This window comes from Choloepus didactylus, chromosome 14 (genome assembly GCF_015220235.1).
Source record: "Choloepus didactylus isolate mChoDid1 chromosome 14, mChoDid1.pri, whole genome shotgun sequence".
Lineage (NCBI taxonomy): Eukaryota > Metazoa > Chordata > Mammalia > Pilosa > Megalonychidae > Choloepus > Choloepus didactylus.
This window is the reverse complement of record NC_051320.1, coordinates 48,712,263-48,730,575: the sequence shown is the minus strand read 5'-3', so window position 1 is coordinate 48,730,575 and position 18,313 is coordinate 48,712,263.

Here is an 18,313-nt window from a genome sequence, read left to right as displayed (position 1 = left end):
TAGTTATTGAGTGTGATCACATCCCAGACACTGCCAGGGGCAAGGGAAACCTAAAGGAAAGACTTAGTGCTTGCTCCTGAGATGGTATCTGTGGAAAATGTTAAGATATAAGCACTTATTTTCTATTGTTACAGAAAATAAATCTACAGGAAATCAGAAAGTTTGATAGCTGAGGGCTGGGATTTGGGAAAGGTTTCCCTAATGCCATGGATTGGATGCCATATCTGGAAGGAAAGGTGAGATTCAAGTGGAGAGAAGGAAAGAAGGTCAAGAAATAATGCATGGATTTTAAATTCTTTAAACCTGTATCAGATTTTATTGCAATTAGGAACTGGTGTTAATTAAGTTCTGTTAAGTTAGAATGTCTTTTGCCGAAAGAGAATGGGAACTGCTTGAGGAGGTGTTAGGAAATAATACATTTGCAAGTGTGTAAAGATCACTCAAACAGTGGGAAGACATGAAATTGGAGGGGGAGAGAGAGAAAAGAACAAAAAGAGAGTGAGGGAGAGAGAGAAAAAATGAATACCAGGTGGACAGAGTATAATTAATCCAGAAAGGAGAAATTAAATTAAGATTTTAAGAGTTGAACATTGTTGTTTCTAGAAATAATCAAGGAAATATTATAACAGTAGTTAACATGTTGGGAAGAAGCCTGGAAAAAGAGTACTTGTGCTGAACTGCAGCCAGGAATAAGATTCAGATAAGAGAAAATTAGGAAATTAGTTTTATCATGTGCCTGCCCTCTTTGGTTCTTGGACCTTATGTTAAAACTTCCTGGATATTGCTTTGTATTATTTGAAATTTTTAAAAGTTAATTTAGCTATTTCTATTGAGTTATTCCAGTAAATAATATTTTCCTAACAAAAATGAATGTAATGAATATGCTGTAAGGTATAGAACTATTTTTCTTCTACTGAGGAAATTTAATTATTAGGTCTCTATTAAAGTAAGGGAACCTCCCTGCCTTTCAGCTGCCTTGTTTACTTTTTCCCCTTCCATTGCCCCTGCATTTGAGCAGTCCCAGCCCACAGACAGATTCTATTTCACACCTTTCTCCTCTTTTCCGTTCCCATGGCACCTATCCATACTCGAAATCCCCCTTCCTTTCATCTGGACATCAATATATCCTTATTCGTAACAAACACACCGTTTGACTACTATGGTAGGAGTTAGGATTGCAACAATGCACGAGACATGATCCCTACATTTCTGCCAGTCTAGCTAAGGAACAGGGCAAGCGAACTGACCATATAAGTACTATTTTAGAGCAAGGAAACTGGAAGGTTTTCAGCACACAAAGGAGGGCCACCCAATCCAGGAGGAGGTTCTGGAGAAGGAAGAGAGGCCTGGTCTAAAGCTGTTCAAAGGAATTGGATTGGGAAGGGAGCAGCAGATGCAAAGGTTCGGCATCATTAGTGATGCATTTCGAGAACTGCATGGAGTTCAGAATAACAAAAGCCCAGGAAAGGGGGAAAACAGTGACACAGAAATTAAGCAGGTAACCAGGGCAGGCTATGATAGGCCTGTGTTCTCATTCTTTTGTAATCCAGTCATTCATCTGTTTATCATTTTGAGTGCTTGCCACACACAAAGCAAGAGATGAAGCACCATATATTTAAGGAATCTGGGAATAATTTAAAAAAATTTGGTGAAAGAGGTCACAGGTGAGGTGTAGTGAGGGGCTGGATGCAGAGTGGAGAAAGGAATTGCTGCCTGGCCAGTGTCCTGACTAGTTTTGTCCTTGTGTCCTGCTGCCCATAGACTCCTGCTGCAGAACACACCTTCTGTAACGCTCTACAACTAAATGCTTACCTCTGCTCTTCCTTGACTGAAAATATAAATGTAGGAAGGATGATGGGGCATTCAACAGTGAGAAAAGTGTCAAGTACTGAGTAGAAGAAGCAAGCTAGATGGTTGAGAAATTTTCTTAAACAATATATGAAAGGAAATTCTCAAAAAGGAATGGGTTCTGACTAGACTTTATATTGGGAACTTACAAAAATGCAGGCAGCATGCACTCAGCAGTGCATCAGTGCATTAGGAGCCATAATCTAGTTGAGTTTCTAGAAAGCAACACAAACCAAGAAATGAAAAATGAGAGTGTTCAATTTTTGCAGAATAAATTTTTGAAAAAAATGTAGTGAATAATGGATGCAATACAATGGAATAACTGAGTAATACAATGGGAAGGAATTAGGAGCAAAAAAGTGGGGGGCCAGAAAGTGCTCAAAGATAATCTGATTCATGGCAAAGGGTTATAAACTATCATTTAGCAATAAAGGTACTTTGAGGCCAGGGAAAAGAATAGGAAAAATAAAAAGTAATTTAAGATAAAAATAAAAAGTAATTTAAGATAAAAAAGAAACATTAAGTATTTAACACTAAGGCCATGCAATATTGAAAAGACAGAGTAAAATTAAAATAATATATAAACTTTGACAGTTTCCGCTTTTTTATAAAAACATGTTTCTCAGCCTGATTTTCAAACTCCTGCCACTTTCCTTGTGCTCCTTGGGGGAGAAACTGGGAACCATTGGCCTTTCCTGTACCTCCCTCTTGAGGCAACTCAGAATTGTGCTTTCTCTCTGCAACACTGCTCCAGCCCCTCAGTTCAGTGGGTCAGTCAACAAATGTGAGTACCAATTAAATGTCAGGTAGTGTACCAGGTTCTTGGGAGTCAAGACACAAAATGATTGAGAGGAAAATAAACTCTAAAAAGAAATGTGATCACCTTCTTCTGAAACCTGTGATCCAGTGCCAACGAAATCTCTTACCTCTCTGATTTTTTCTCTCTGACTTTCTTGGTGTCTCAGTGGTCCTCAAGATGTGTGGTCCTGGACAAGCATCAGCATCACCTGGGAGCTGGTTAGAAGCACGTATTTTCAGGCCAAACCCCAAACTGCTGAATAGCAAACTGATTTGGGGGAGTGTGTGTGTGTGTGTGTGTGTGTGTGTAGGGGTGTGTGTGTGTGTGTGTGTGTGTGCTAGAAATCCATGTTTCATGAAGCCCTCCAGCTGATTCTGATGCAGATTCAAATTTGAGAACCACTGCTCTTCCTTTTGACTTTGTATATCCCAGTGATTCCAGTTCACACTGAAGCTCAGGCAAGAGGTAATCAGTTTGGCACACATTCTTTTAATCTTCAAAACAACGTTTTGAAATATTTCTTTGATAACTGCCATTTCCATAGATGACGAAATTGAGGCTCAATTCAATCAAGCTGCTTGCCCAAGGTCGCAGTGATAACAAGCACTGGAGTTGGGAGTGCTCTTTTCTCTACAAAGTCGTCATTTTTTCTGAGCACCACAGCCTTTTCTAATTCAACCTTTCACACTTCCCCCTTTGAAGTCTACTGTATCCTACCTCAAAATATTTCTGAATTTGTCCCCTCTTCACTGCCTCCTGCTTAGGGAGAGAGGGGCTCCTTCCCTACCTGTGTTCTTTTTTTTTCCCACATTTTAACTTGGTATTTATTCCACAGCTTTGAACTTCTTTTTGTTTCCCCTTGAATCTTTTTTTTAAATGCAATTTTATCAATATATAATCACGTAACATACAATCATTAAAAGTGTACCATCAGTTGTTCACAATATCGTCATATAGTTGTGCTTTCATCACCACAAACTTTGAACATTATTATTACTCCAAAGAAATAAAATAATTTTATTAATTTAAAAAAGAAATAAAGAACATCTAAAACATCCCATTCCCCTCCTCCCCCATTGCTCATTTACTTTTTTTAGTACGGTCATCCACAGTGTACAATTATTTATAGCACCAGCATACAGTTGTGCATTCATCACCAGAATCAATTTTTGAATCTTTTCCTTACTCCAAAAAATAAAAGCAAAAAAGAACACCCAAATCTTTCCATCCCCTCCATCCCATCCTATTCTTCAGCTAATTTTTGTCCCCATTTTTCCACTCATCTGTCCATATGCTGGACAAAGGGAGTGCAAAGCACAAGGTTTTCACAGTCACACAGTCACACTATGCAATCTATATAGTTATACAATTGTCTTCAAGATTCAGGGTCACTGGCTTGCAGTTTGACAGCTTCAGGTATTTCTCTCTAGCCATTCCAACACACTAAAGACTAAAAGGTGATATCTGTATAGCATATAGCAATACCCTCCAGCGTAACCTCACGACTCCATTTGAAATATCTCAGCCACTGGAACCCTACTTTGCTTCATCTCTCTTCCCCCTTTGTGGTCAAGAAGATTCTCTCAATCCCACAGTGCTGGGTCCAGGCTCATCTCCAGGAGTTATTTCCCATGTTGCCAGGGGGATTCACACCCCTGGGAGTTACGTCCCACGTGAGGGATGGGGGAGGAGTGAGTTCACTTACCGAGTGGGCTTAGAGAGAGGTGGCCACATCTGAGCAACAAAGAGGCTCTCTGAGGGGAACTCCTAGGTACAATTATAAGTGGGCTTAGCCTCTCCCTTGCAGCAACTAGCCTCATAGGGGAAGGCCCCCGGATCGAGGGCTCGGCCCACTAAATTGGCAGTCCTCAATGTTTGTGAGGAAATCAGCAATAGCCCACCTACCTTTGTTCTTGATCATAGCTCCTTGAGACTTCCTCTCTGCCATTTTCTATCTATTCCGTTGATTATTTTTTCATTAGCCCCTCTGACCCTGTCTCTTGCTCTTCCAAAAATTACTTAGTCATCAGTTTCCTCTTTTCAGTTTTAGCCACCAGATTCCCCTGTCTTCCCTTCTAGGTTTGGTTTGTTTTTTTTCACAGAGCATCTCACCTATTCCCAGGATTTACCTTAGAATGAATTCCAGTTCTAGGCCTAGTCCTGGCCTCTTTCCTAAGCTTGAGATCCATGATGCAAGCTTCTTGCTTAACTCAACATGCCTAAAATGGAGCTGATTGTCTCCTCTCCCAAATCTGCTTCCTGTGTGGTTAATGGTATCATTCTCCACACAGTCTGCTGGGACACAGCACCTGGCTTCATCTGTACCCTTCCCTCTCTTTCACGCTCTGTATCCAATCAGTCCCTGTGACCTGATAATTCTTCCAGATCTCGTCTTCTCTCTTATTTATATTTCCCAACTAGATTATGAGCTCCACGAGGGACGGACAGGATCATATTCCCCTTATATCTATATATCTAGCTCATTGCCTTGCTTGTTGTAGGTGCTTCAAAATATTAAGTGAATATATAGAGAAATTATGGGGATTAAAGGAAAAGTAACAGTTGTTATTCTTATAGGAGGAGGAGAGAAATAGCAGACACTCTAAAGATAAATTAAAATAATATCAATAAATTATTTTTATTGATAGCCAAGGTGACTGTTAAAATGCTTGCTGAATTATTAGCTACAAAGGACCAAGAGGATGGGGACCTGAAAGACTTATCAAATAATGAATCAAAGGATGGTCCCTCTAGTCTCCTGTTAAGAAGCAGAGATATTTCAACATCTCAAGAATCAAGTACTACAGTCTTTTATGAGACTAGAAAATCATTGTAGGTCTCATAAATTTACCTCTTCTCATTGTTCCAAAGGCTTAATTTAGGATGAGTCACTCCATAAATCTAGGCAAGGATGACTAATGATTATAATAACAATATCATAAATTATATAGTGCTTTGCCTCCAAAAGAAAACTGTATCCAATTTATTCTCACAATATTCCTCATTGGTTGCTAGCACCAGGAATCATTGTTGCTGTTTTTCAGATGAAGATACCTGGGCGTGGAAATGTGTGTATCTGTTTATCCTCATGGCTGTACACCCTCTAGGGCCTGCATTCTTACTTCTAGCCCAGCTTACTTTCCAGTGGATTCACTCTCCCTCCTCACCTTCTTCAGTCCATGCCTTTGATTCATTTTCTTTCCTTCTACTTGTCTTTATCCCCAAACTCATTTTGGAAAATTTTATAACTAGCTCATTGTCCAACACATTGCCCCAGAAATTCAGAGAAACCATCAAAGGGGAATAAAATAGATAAACAACAATGCAAAAATTAATTTTAGGTCAATTTTAGGTAAAAAATTAATTTTAGGCCAATATAATGCTAGTTAACTCCCCTTCTTTGAGAGATATTTAAGGTTACTGCAATTCAGGTATCCTTTTTGATATATTCATTTTAGATAGCCCAGCCTATTCTCATCTACTGGCTAACTCCAATAAGATGGGAAATATGCATGTTTTTAATATGGCCTCAATCACTGTTTATCAGTTTATGGTAGATGGTTATTAAGCACACAGATATTTACTAAGAGACTTGGTTAAAGTCACAGGGTCCTTAATTCTGTGATCATAGCATTCAAGTCATTAGAGCATGAGTCCATGTTTTTTAATACTACGTTTATTATTCGGTCCATACATCCATTATTGTGTAAAAATTTAAGAAGAACTTCAGAGTAATTTTCCTAATAAAAACTTATTGATGAGTTAATCTATGAACACTTATTTTAAGAATTAATGCCTTGGATTTTAATAGTTATTTTCTTATGAATTCAAATTGCTTTGTCTGTATTATTTAAAATGTCTTCTCTAATATCCTTGCCTCCCCTTTCATAGATGGAGTTGCTAATAGTCTTCACCCATTCATTTATTCCACAAATATTTGTTGATTTCCAATTCTATGCCAGAAACTCTGCTAGGTGCTGAGTATATAGTACTGAACAAATTAAACATAGTCACTGTCCTCAAGAAGTTTAGAGTTTAAATTGAGGTAGAGACATGAAGCAAAGTGACACATAATTGGATGCATATCTGCAGATTATGATGCTTTATGAAGTAAAAGAATTAAAAGGGACACAGTTTTCAATGAGGAATCCAAGAAGACATCTTTGAAAAAGAGATGTTTGTTGTGAGATAGAAGAGTGAGTAAGAGTTAGGCTGAGAGGCATGCATATGAATCAACACTGAGATGAATTATCAGAAAAATGTACCAGAGAACCTTAAAAACAGAGAGTGAGGCCAGATGGTGGTGTGAGGGGGTGGGTTTTACAAAAGAGGTGGGGGAAGTAGGCAGAGAGGGCCCCTGCCAGAAGGTGCATCATCTCATTGTCCATGTTAAGGATTTGAGATTTTATTTTAAGTGTAAAGGGAAACTACTGAAAAGTTTTAGGCAAGGGAATAACTATAATCAGGTTTATACTTTTAAAGGACCACTCTGGCTATTCTATGGGAGCATGAATTAGAGAGATACAAGAGTGGAAAGCCCAATCTTGAATTATTCCTAGGTGACAAAAGAGCAAGGTGGTCATCATAGAGGAGGACAGATATAAAATATATTTTATAGCCAGAATTAGTGACTTTGATGGTGGATTAGATGGAGCTGGGGTGGGGAGATGCAGGAGAATGAGATACTGTAAGTCATTGTGTGTAGTATGGAGAGACCTTAGACACCACTTGATCCAACTCCCCCATTTTAGAGAAAACAAAACTGAGGCTGCAAGGGGTGAGGTGATTTCCCCAACACAAATACCTATTTTACTAAAGGCAAAGAAATGAGTGTTCTTCAGGCCAAAAGGACTAGTTAATGGAATTAAAATTTACTTATATTTAGTTCTCACCTTTACAAAAAATACCTGGCATTTATTTTATATACCTCAGCATTTATTTTACACACACACACACGTCTGTGAGCATATAGGAAAATGTTTCCAGTGCCTTTCCCAGTCTTGTTTAAGTGGGAGAGCCACCTCCTCATCTGGTTGGTTTCATAGTCTAGTCTAAAGATAGTAAAATGATTCCTTGATATTCATCCCAAATTATTATTTTTCTAATGTCAGATGTTATTTTTATTCAGAGACTTAACAGAAACCAATAGAAGGGAAACACAAATATGTGGAAATCAAACAACACATGTTTAAACAACCAATGAATAAAAAGAGAAATCACAAGGAAAATTAGAGAATATCTTCAGCAAATAAAAATGAAGAGCACAACTTAGTAAAACTCATAGGATGCAACAAATGCAATGCTAAGAGGGAAATTTATAGCTCTAAATGCTTACATTAAAAAAGAAGAAAGATCTCAAACAAGAGACCTAACCTCACAACTGGAGAATCTAGAAAAAGAAGAGCAAAGCAAACCCAAAACAAGCAGAAGAAAGGAAATTATAAAGATTAGGGCAGAGATAAATGAAATAGAGAATAAAATAACAATAGAAGGAATCAAGAAACTCAAAAGTTGATCTTTGGAAAGATCTTTGAACAACAAACCTTGCTGACTAAGAATAAAAGAAACAGAACACAACGAAAATCAGAAACAAAAAGGGGGACATTATTATTGACAACACAGAAATTAAAAGGATTATGAGAGGATACTATGGACAGCTGTATGAGAACAAATTCTATAACCTAGATGAAATCGACAGATTCCTAGAGACACACAAACTATCAACAGTGATTAAAGATGAAACAGAAAAATCTCAACAGACCAAGAAAAAGTAAGGATATTGAATCAGTCATCAAAAACCACGCAACAAATTAAAGTACAGGATTTTTACCAAACATTCTAGGAAAAATGAAGACCAATCCTGCACAAATTCTTCCAAAAAATAGAAGAGGAGGGAACACTTCCTAACTCATTCTGTGAGGCTAACATCACTCTAATACCAAAGCCAAATAAAGATACCATGAGAGAAGAAAATGACAGACCAGTATTCCCTATGAATATAGATGTAAATATCCTCAACAAGATGCTAGCAAATTGAATCCAACAATTATACACCTTGATCAAGTGGGATTTATCCCAGGTATGAAAAGGTAGTTCAGCATAGGAAAATAAATTAATAGAACACACCACATTAATAAAACAAAGGGAAAAAACTGATCATCTCAATTGATGCAGAAAAGGCATTTGACAAAATACAGCACCACTTCTTGATAAAAACACTTAGGAAACTAGTAATAGAAGGAAACTTCCTCAACATGATAAAGGGCATATATGAAAACCCACAGCTAACATCATACTAAACGATGAAAGACTAAAAGCTTTCTCTCTAAGATCAGAAACAAGATAAAGATGCTCATTGTCACCACTTTTATTCACATTGTACTAGAAGTTCTAGCCATGCAATTAGGCAAGAAAAAGAAGTAAAAGCCACTCAAATTGGAAAGCAAGAAGTAAAACTTTCCCTAGTTGTAGATCACATGATCCTATCTATAGAAAATCCTGAAGAATTCACAACAAATCTCCTAGGGCTAATAAAAAAATTCAACAAAGTAATGGGATACAAGGTCAATATGCAAAAACCAATAGTGTTTCTATACACTAGTAATGAACACTCTGAAGAGCAAATAAATCAACAAAAAAGTCCATTTACAATAACAATTAAAAGGATAAAATATCTAGGAATAAATTTAAGCACAGATGTAAAGTTTTCCATGCACATGGATAATTTCAAAACATTGCTAAAAGAAATAAAAAAGACCTAAATAAATGGAAGGACATTGCCTGTTCATGGATTGGAAGACTAAATATTGTTAAGATGTTGTTCTAGTTTGCTAATGCTGCAGAATGCAGTGCCGGTTTGAATGTATTATGTCCCCCAGAAAAAGCCATATTCTTTGGTGCAATCTTGTGGGGCAGACAGAATAGTGGGGATTAAGTTGGAATGTTTGGATTAGGTTGTTTGCATGGAGATGTGCCCCACCCAGCTGTGGGAGGTGACTCTGGTGGGATACTCCCATGGAGGTGTGGCCCCACCCATTCAGGGTGGGCCTTGATCAGTGGAGCCATATAAATGAGCTGGCTCAAGGAGAGGAAACAGAGTGCAGCTGTGAGTGATGTTTTGAAGAGAAGCAAGCTTGCTAGAGAGGAACGTCCTGGGAGAAAGCCATTTTGAAACTAGAACTTTGGAGCAGACGCCAGCCACGTGCCTTCCCAGCTAACAGAGGTTTTCCGGACGCCATTGGCCATCTTCCAGTGAAGGTACCCGATTACTGATGTGTTACTTTGGATACTTTATGGCCTTAAGACTGTAACTGTATAGCCAAATAAACCCCCTTTTTATAAAAGCCAATCCATCTCTGGTGTTTTGCATTCCGCAGCATTAGCAAACTAAAACAGATGTTATTCTACCCAAAGAGACTTGCAGATTCAATGCAATCCCAAGCAGAATTCCAATAGCCTCTTGCAGAAATGGAAGAACAAATCATCACATTTATACAGAAGGGAAAGGGGCCCCAGATAGGCAAAACCATCTTGGAAAAGAATAATGAAGTTGACAGACTCACACTTACCAAATTTAAAACCCGTTACAAAGCTATAGTAATCAAAACAGGATGATACTGGCACAAGGATATACATATAAACCAATGGAATCAAATTGGTAGTTCAGAAATAAACCCTCACATCTATGGCCGGATGATTTTTGATTAGGGTTCCCAGTCCACTCAATGGAGGAAGACTAAGCTCTTCAATAAATGGTGCTGGGAAAACTGTATATTGATATGCAAAAAGATAAAGGTAGACCTCTACCTTATACCGTATACAAAAACAAACTTAAATGGATCAAAGACATAAATAGAAAAACTAGAACTATGAAACTCCTGGAAGAAACCCTAGGGAAGTGTATTCAGTACCTTGTGCTATGCAGTGGTTTCTTAGACTTTCCACCAAAAGCAGAAACAACAGAAGAAAAAAATAGATAAATGGGACTTCATAAAAATTAAAAACTTTTGCACATCAAAGGACTTCATCATGCACAGATAACCTATCCAATAGGAGAAAATATGTGGAAACCACAAACCCAATAAAGGTTAAATTTCCATAATATATAAAGAAATCCTATAAGTCAACAATAACCCAATTAAAAAATGTGCAAAAGTCTTGAATGGACATTTCTCTAAAGAATATATACAAATTCCAATGACTACATGAAAGGATGCTCAATATCATTAGCCATTAGGGAAGTGCAAATGAAAACCACAATGAGATACCATTTACAACCACTAGAATGGCTACAATTAAAGAATACAGGAAATAACAATTGTAAGAAAGGATGTGGAGAAATAGGAACACTTGTTCATTGTTGATAGGAATGCAAAATGATGCAGCTACTGTGGAAGATAGTTTAGCGATTCCTCAGGAAGTTAAATATAGAATTACCATATGACTGGGCAATTTGACTTCTAGGTATATACCCAGAAGAATTGAAGGTGGGGATTTGAACAGATATTTTCACACTGATGTTAACAGCAGCATTATTCATAATTGCCAAAAGACAGAAGTAACCCAAGTGTCCATCAACAGATGAATGGATAAACAAAATGTGGTGGATACATATATATTGGTTGGGGTTCTCTAGGGAAACAGAACCAACAAAAGGTGTCTGTAAATATAAGATTTTATAAAAGTGTCTCATACAACTATGGGGATACATGAGTTCAAATTCCATAGGGCAGGCAGCGAACTGGCAACTCTGATGAAGGTATTTGATGAACTTCTCAGGAAATGCTTTGCTGGCTAGCTGAAGAAGAAGTAAAGGTTCTCTCTCTTTCTCCCTTAAAAGTATTCAATTGATTGGATTAAATCCAGCTTATTGAATTCTTTCATTGAGGAAGACCTGCCCTTCATTGATGCAGTCAGTCACGGGTGCAGTCAATTGACTGACAATTTAACAAACCAGCCTTCTAGTTTATTAACCAGCCACAAATGTCCTTGCAGTAATGATTAGAACAGTGCTTGCTTGAACAGACACCTGGACACCATCACCTGGCCAAGTTGATACAGGAGCCTAACCATCACAACATACAATGGAATATTATTCAGCTGTTAAAAGGCATGAGGTACTGCTACATGTGACAACATGGATGAACCTTGAAGACATCATGTTGAATGAAATAAGCCATATGCAAGAGGACAAATATTATACATTCTCACTGATATGAAATAATTAGCATAAGCAAATTCATAGCATCAGAAACTAGAATGCAGGTTACCAGGGGTAAGGGTGGGGTTTGGGAATGGGGAGTTGATGATAAATTGATACAGAGTTCCTGTCTAGGGTGATGCGAAAGTTTTGATAATGGATGGTGGTGATGGTAGCACAACATTGTGAAGGTAATTAATGCCACTGAATTATATATTTGAATGTGGTTAAAAGGGAAATTTTAGGTGGTATGTATGTTACTAGAATACTATTTTTAAAAAACACATAGGACTATACAACACACCAGTGAACCCTAGTGTAAACTATGGACTATAGTTAATAGTATAATTATAATAATATTGTTTCATCAGTTGCGGCAAAGATACCACAGTATTGCAGTGTTGTTACTGGACCAAGGCAGTGGATTCTTTGCCCAGTGTGCTCAAATGACAGATTCCTGAGACAACGAAGTTTCAAAGAGAAAAAGAGTTTTATTGCTAGGTGCAAAGCAGGAGAACAGATGGCTTATTGGTCCAAAATCTGTCTCCCTGAACTGCGATAATTCTGATAGTTTTATAGTATCAAAAGATGGGCAGGTTTTAGGATAATGAGTACAGTGTCCCCAGATGATGTAATTAGAAGTGATCTAATTGTTGAGCATGCGCAGATTGATTACATGCTTAGTTACAGAACATATGTAAGAAAATGGCAGCCTTAATATGATGATGGACATGATTTTTAATATTATAATGAGGTATAGGTGACTTATAGGCTAAAGTCTAAGCTACGGTGCATGCCAGGCTGGCCCATTTTGGTTAGATCCAGCTTCAGTTGTTAAGATATCTTCGGACTTGGTGTGGGTTAGTTCTGGGCTGACCCAAGACCCTTCATTAATAAACATTAGGAGCTGTCTTCAGTGATCATAAGACTTTAAGGTCGAAAAACTGGATAAATGGGTACAAGTGAAGGTTAAAAGTCACAAGGTTTTTACAATCACAAGGGCACAAGATAAAGGCTATGCAATCATTATCAGAGATCAAAGCAGCTGGATTACAGTTCAGGTTTCAAGTATTCCCCTCTGTCTACTCTAATACACCAGAAAGTAAAAAGGAATATCTATATAATGATTCAGTAATCGTAATCAGTCCTTAAATCCTTACTTCTCGGTTACAGTGTTAATGATAGGGAAAACTGTGTGAGGAGCAGGTATATAGGAACTCTGTATTTTCTGCGTGATTTTTCTGTAAACCTACACCTTCTCCAGTAAAAAAAATATATATACATTAAAGAAAAGATGATTAAGGACTGAGCTCTGTGGCTTTGGAGGGAACAGCAATGCGAAGGCCTTCAGGAGCTGCCTGGCATGTGTGAGGACTTAGCAGACAGGCTGGTTTGGATGGAACGGAGCAGGGCTGGGGCGGTGCTCAAGATTGTCACCAGAGAGGGGATGAAAGGGCACATGTGAAAGCTCTTTCAAACAATGGTAAAGTGTTTGTTTTTGTTTTTATTTTTAAGAGATACAATTATAAATCGCACATGAGAATGCTATTTGTTGTGCTATTACGAGGTAAGCTTTGTTCATACTGTGTGTGGTGTCTCAGAGAATTGATAAATGACAGTGTTGCTGCCCTCTGAGAATGAATGATCCACTGAGGGAGTAGTGCTGACTCAGGAGAACAGTTGTGTGGCTGAAAATCTGGTAGCCAAAATTGGATGAGTTTTATTCAGCTTTGCAATTAGTCTCTAAATCCGTTTTCACAGACCTTTAGAACAGTTTCTTGAACTTGAATATGCATACGAATCACCTGGAGATCTTGTTTAAATGCAGGTTCTGAATCAGCAGGTCTGAGTGGGGCTCCTGAATCTGCATTTCCAACAAGCTCCCAGGTGAGGTCAGTGCTGCTGGTCTCAGACCACACCTTGAGAAGAAGGGCTTTGGAATTTGCAGGAGACTTTCCTACATATCATCTCATTTAAATCTGCATTGCAATCGCGAGTCAACTGGGTCAGATGTTATCATCTTCATTACAAAGGTGGAAATTGAAGTTCAGATGGGTTAGATAACCTGGCAGAGGTTATATGGCCAAATGGCAGGCTGTGATTTAAATATAGATAGTTGGTATTAGACAACTACTGTTCTCATGGCTTTGAAGATCTAATACATAAAAGCACATGCTAAATAATGTTTTCGTCTAGTGTACATGTATACATACACACATCTAATACAAACACATCAATACACACATAGACACACACATGGAGATACACAAGTACATATACATGGCACACACAGGGACACATGCACCAGGATACACACTCCCAGATACAACAGGGACAAAATTGCCAGGATGATAAGGCCCCACTACAGCTGCTGCTGCCCAGGAGCCTACATTGTCAGCGCTCTCTGAAATTGGTTGTCATCACAGCATATCCTGGAAATGTGTTCGCAGTATGCCTGTCCCTGTGAAATGCTGTCTCCCACCCAGCATGCAAACCTTTACTTCACATTTACTTTGCACATGAGCTAAACTCCATTTCATCCAGCTCTGAGGTGATCTAGTCCCATTCTCTTGCCTAGATCAGAAAGTTATTTTCTGTCAGGCTAGGAAATACTGTTCTTTCACCCAAAAAGAACATTGTTCTTAGATATGAAACTTTGTACTGAGCTCCAGCTTTCTGGAAAAAGCAGAAATCTTTGAAGCATTTCCAACCAAGTCCTTGGAGAGGTAAACATATTTTTCAGTTGCAGGAATCTAGATTAAAGACGTATGTCCCCCATTTGTTTACCAAGCAGTGTGGCAGCCTGTTCAGAGACATCTACCCCCATCGGACAGAGGCATTTGGAAGAAGCACTGAACCCCACCATACACTCTGTTCTGGCCGAGCCCTTCCGGGAGGCCCTCATCACAGTCAGCCAGGCAGCTCCGAGAGCTCAGGGTTGCAGGAATGGCAGATGAGACACGCCTGGGTTCTCTGTTTCAGTTTTATCGTGCTCTTTTTATTAACTGAAAAAAAAAATCTTGCTTCCTCTCAACATTTTCTGCAGATGTTGGGTAAAGAAAAACTACCTGCTTCCTCTCCTGCTTCCTATTCCCTAGTGAGAAACATGGTTTCAAAGACAGTAGGCATTAGGTCTTGGGCACTGCGGGGAGAAGTGTCCAACTCACTTTTCTCTGCCTATGCACCCATGCTTAAAAACTCAGTTCATGTCCCATGTTCTCCATGACATCCTCTGTGTGCACACCAGCTCACAGGGACTGCTCCCTTTCCTAATTCTAGAACACAGATTTTCCTCACTACTCATCAGACATTTATTCTGAACTGCTGTTTTTCACTAATAATAATAATAATAATAATAATAATAATAATAATAATAATGATAGCTAGCATTTACAGTCTGATTAGTATTTGCTTCATACCATACTAAGTATTTTATATGAATTATCTCATTTATTCTCAGAACAGGCTTTATAAGGTTGGTATTATTATCCCAATTTTGAGATGAGAGAATTGAGGCATAGAGAAATGAGGATTAGAGTTTGTCTAGGGTCATATAGCTGGTAAGTGAGTGAGCCTGGACTAGGAGCTGGTCTGTTTGACCCTTATCTTTTATATATGTAAAGATATGCCTCTTCTCCTATTGTGTTGGGACAGTAGTCAGTAAAAACTGTCATGTGATGAATATTAGGACTTTAGTAAGATCCCATATTCCAGCAAAACTACGTGAGGCCACTTCCACTTTAATGCTACTACTGTTTGAAATAATGATTCCAGATGATTGGATAGCTGTAGTGAACATATGTTCTGCATGTATGTGTGTGCATTTGTGTGTGTGTGTGTGTGTGTGTGTTTGTTTGCTTCACAACTCTTTGGAAGAATCACCCAATTTCCATTCTTAGTCCAGTGATGGGGTTAGCATGACCCCTGACCCCCCACCCTGGCACCCAGTCCTTGCCACTCAGAATATTCCATACACCTGGACACAGGGATGGATCAGGGCCAAATCAAACAGAGATTGACATGGAAGGTCAAATTTGAGATGTGGATATTGAGAGCAAGAGCCTGAGTTTGCCTGAGGTCATCTTTGCCCCCGTATGAGTAAAGCCAGCATAAGAAAAAGCCAGCTTGGAAGAGAATAGAGCTGAGAGATGTTGGATATAGTTTTAATGACAGATTTGAACTCCTGGATCCAGTTGGACTTTACTAGATTGTTTTAGTTATAAGTACCAATACATTCCCTACTTAAGTGATTTATGAGTTGGACTGCTTTCCCTTGCAATCAAATAAGTCCTAATAGAACCCATTAGAAAAAAGCTCAAATTAATCCCAGCTCTAAAATGGAAACACATGGCATCTCTTCTCCTCCTATAAATAACAGTCATTTGACCAGCAAAGTTTTGCTCCCTTGTTTTCTGTCTGGACAGGAGCTATCCAATAGTACTTTATGTGATGACGGAATGTTCTAGAAATGGTCAGTATCTGCACTGCGTAATACACTAGCCACAGAAAGCAACTGAACACTTGAAATGTGTCTAGAATGACTGAGGAACTGAAATTTTTAAATATTTTAATTTTATTAACTTTTTTCCTTCTACCTTATTGTTCTAAAAGGAGACAATTTCTCCCTAAAAGGAACTCTTCTTCATCTGTTAAGATAATATATTATTCTCCCTTAAAAGGGGTTGAAGATTTCAACTCAATTTAAATCTTTCCAATAATTAGAGTTTGATATTCACCCTACAATGTTTATTGAGAATTTCTTAGTAGCATGGCATCATTTTTCTGTGCTAGAGACATAATAGTGTGCAATTTTATTTACTTTAAATTCATTTAAATTTAAATTTAAATTTAAATAATCAGTTGTGGATAGTGACTATCTTGTTGGGCAACACAGATCTAGAGCATCTCTCACCACATGATGAATATAGAAATACCTGATGACTCCTTTGTAGTAGGTGGAACAATGAAAGAAATACAACTCATTCACTTTGTTTCTGGTGAATTTCTAGGCATCCTTCTGGTTTGTCTCCATGATTCCAAAGTCTACGAATATATTGCCCTGATCTTCTAATGGCAAATGCTTTATCAGCAATTTTTGTGTATGTGCACTGGCAGATGAAGGAAAACTCTTATTTTATGAACATGGATAATCTCCTCTGGTCTGTCCACCGTCTATGGGACCTAGTGTGGGGCAGGCTCTGGGACCTCATTGTAGCTGAAACTCTTTGTGTTCTAGGCAAGAGTAACACTTGTGGTAGAAATGAATAAAGAAAAATGGACACAGCATCACCTAACACATGCTCTTATTTGTCTTGTAAGTCTTTATCTAACTATGAAGAATGGAAGCAGAGACAAATCTTAAGATATTACTTAAGTAGAGATTAATCTAGTCATCAAGAGCCTTTGCAATCAGACAGACTGGACTTCAATCCTGACTCCATCTCTTAGCACATGTTGGACCTCAGTCAAGCCATTTAGGCTCTTTAAATGGTGAATTTTTGCAATTGAAAGATGGGGGTAATGATGTCTATCTGATAGTGTCTTCGTGAGGATTAATAAGAAGATGAATGTGAACAGCTTAGCAGTGTCCATCAAGTGTTCCACAAATGCCAGCTGCCATTGTCGTTCATGCGATTGTTGACGTCCACAGGGTAACGCTGTAAGCGTCACATCAGGCGTCTTCACCAGCCTGCAGCATCCTTTCAGTATGAAATTTGGCTGAGAGCTTGAATGAAGTTCCTCTCCACAAATTACTCAGTCTTCACCAAGGCAAATGAAGATTCATGGTCAGAAACATAAGTGTCTGCCCGGCATTATTACTGCTTTTCACTGCTTGGCAACTTCCTTTTCATCTTTCAAATATGTCACGGTTTCTTGCCAGTGAAGTTTGAAAATAGGCATTACTCTTCCCTTCCGGAAGCCTGAAACACTAAACCCCTCAGCAGTGACATGAGGCAGCAGCTTTTCTAAGACCCTGCTGAGGAGGCTGTGTCTCCCGCTCAGACAGCCTGCCTAGGTGCTGCTCAAAGTAATTAGGTTGGAGTTTAGGAAGAATTCTTCCAAAAGTATTTATTGAGAACCTCTTACCTTCAGACCCTCTGCTGGCCACTGAGGACACAGTAATGAACACGATAGACATGGTCTACAGCTACCCTCATGGCGTTGATACTCTAAAGCTGAGCATGGGTGATGTTCTAGTGCCTTGTTCATAGGATTACTGGTTGTGGTAGATGCTTTGTCCACACCACTCTGCTTCCCCATTCTGACTGAGGCAGGGAGCAGAGAGAGGAGAGGAGTTCTTCCATTGTCAGCTAGCTCTGTCAGTGTTTCTTGTAGAATGTTATTGACACTGGGTGGGAGGAGTTGCTGCGAGGAGCTGTCCTGGGCATTGCATTGCAGGTGGCATCCTCCAGTCATTGTGGCAACCAGTGTGAAGTTCCTTTTCCTTTTTTCAGGGCCCCTTTTTT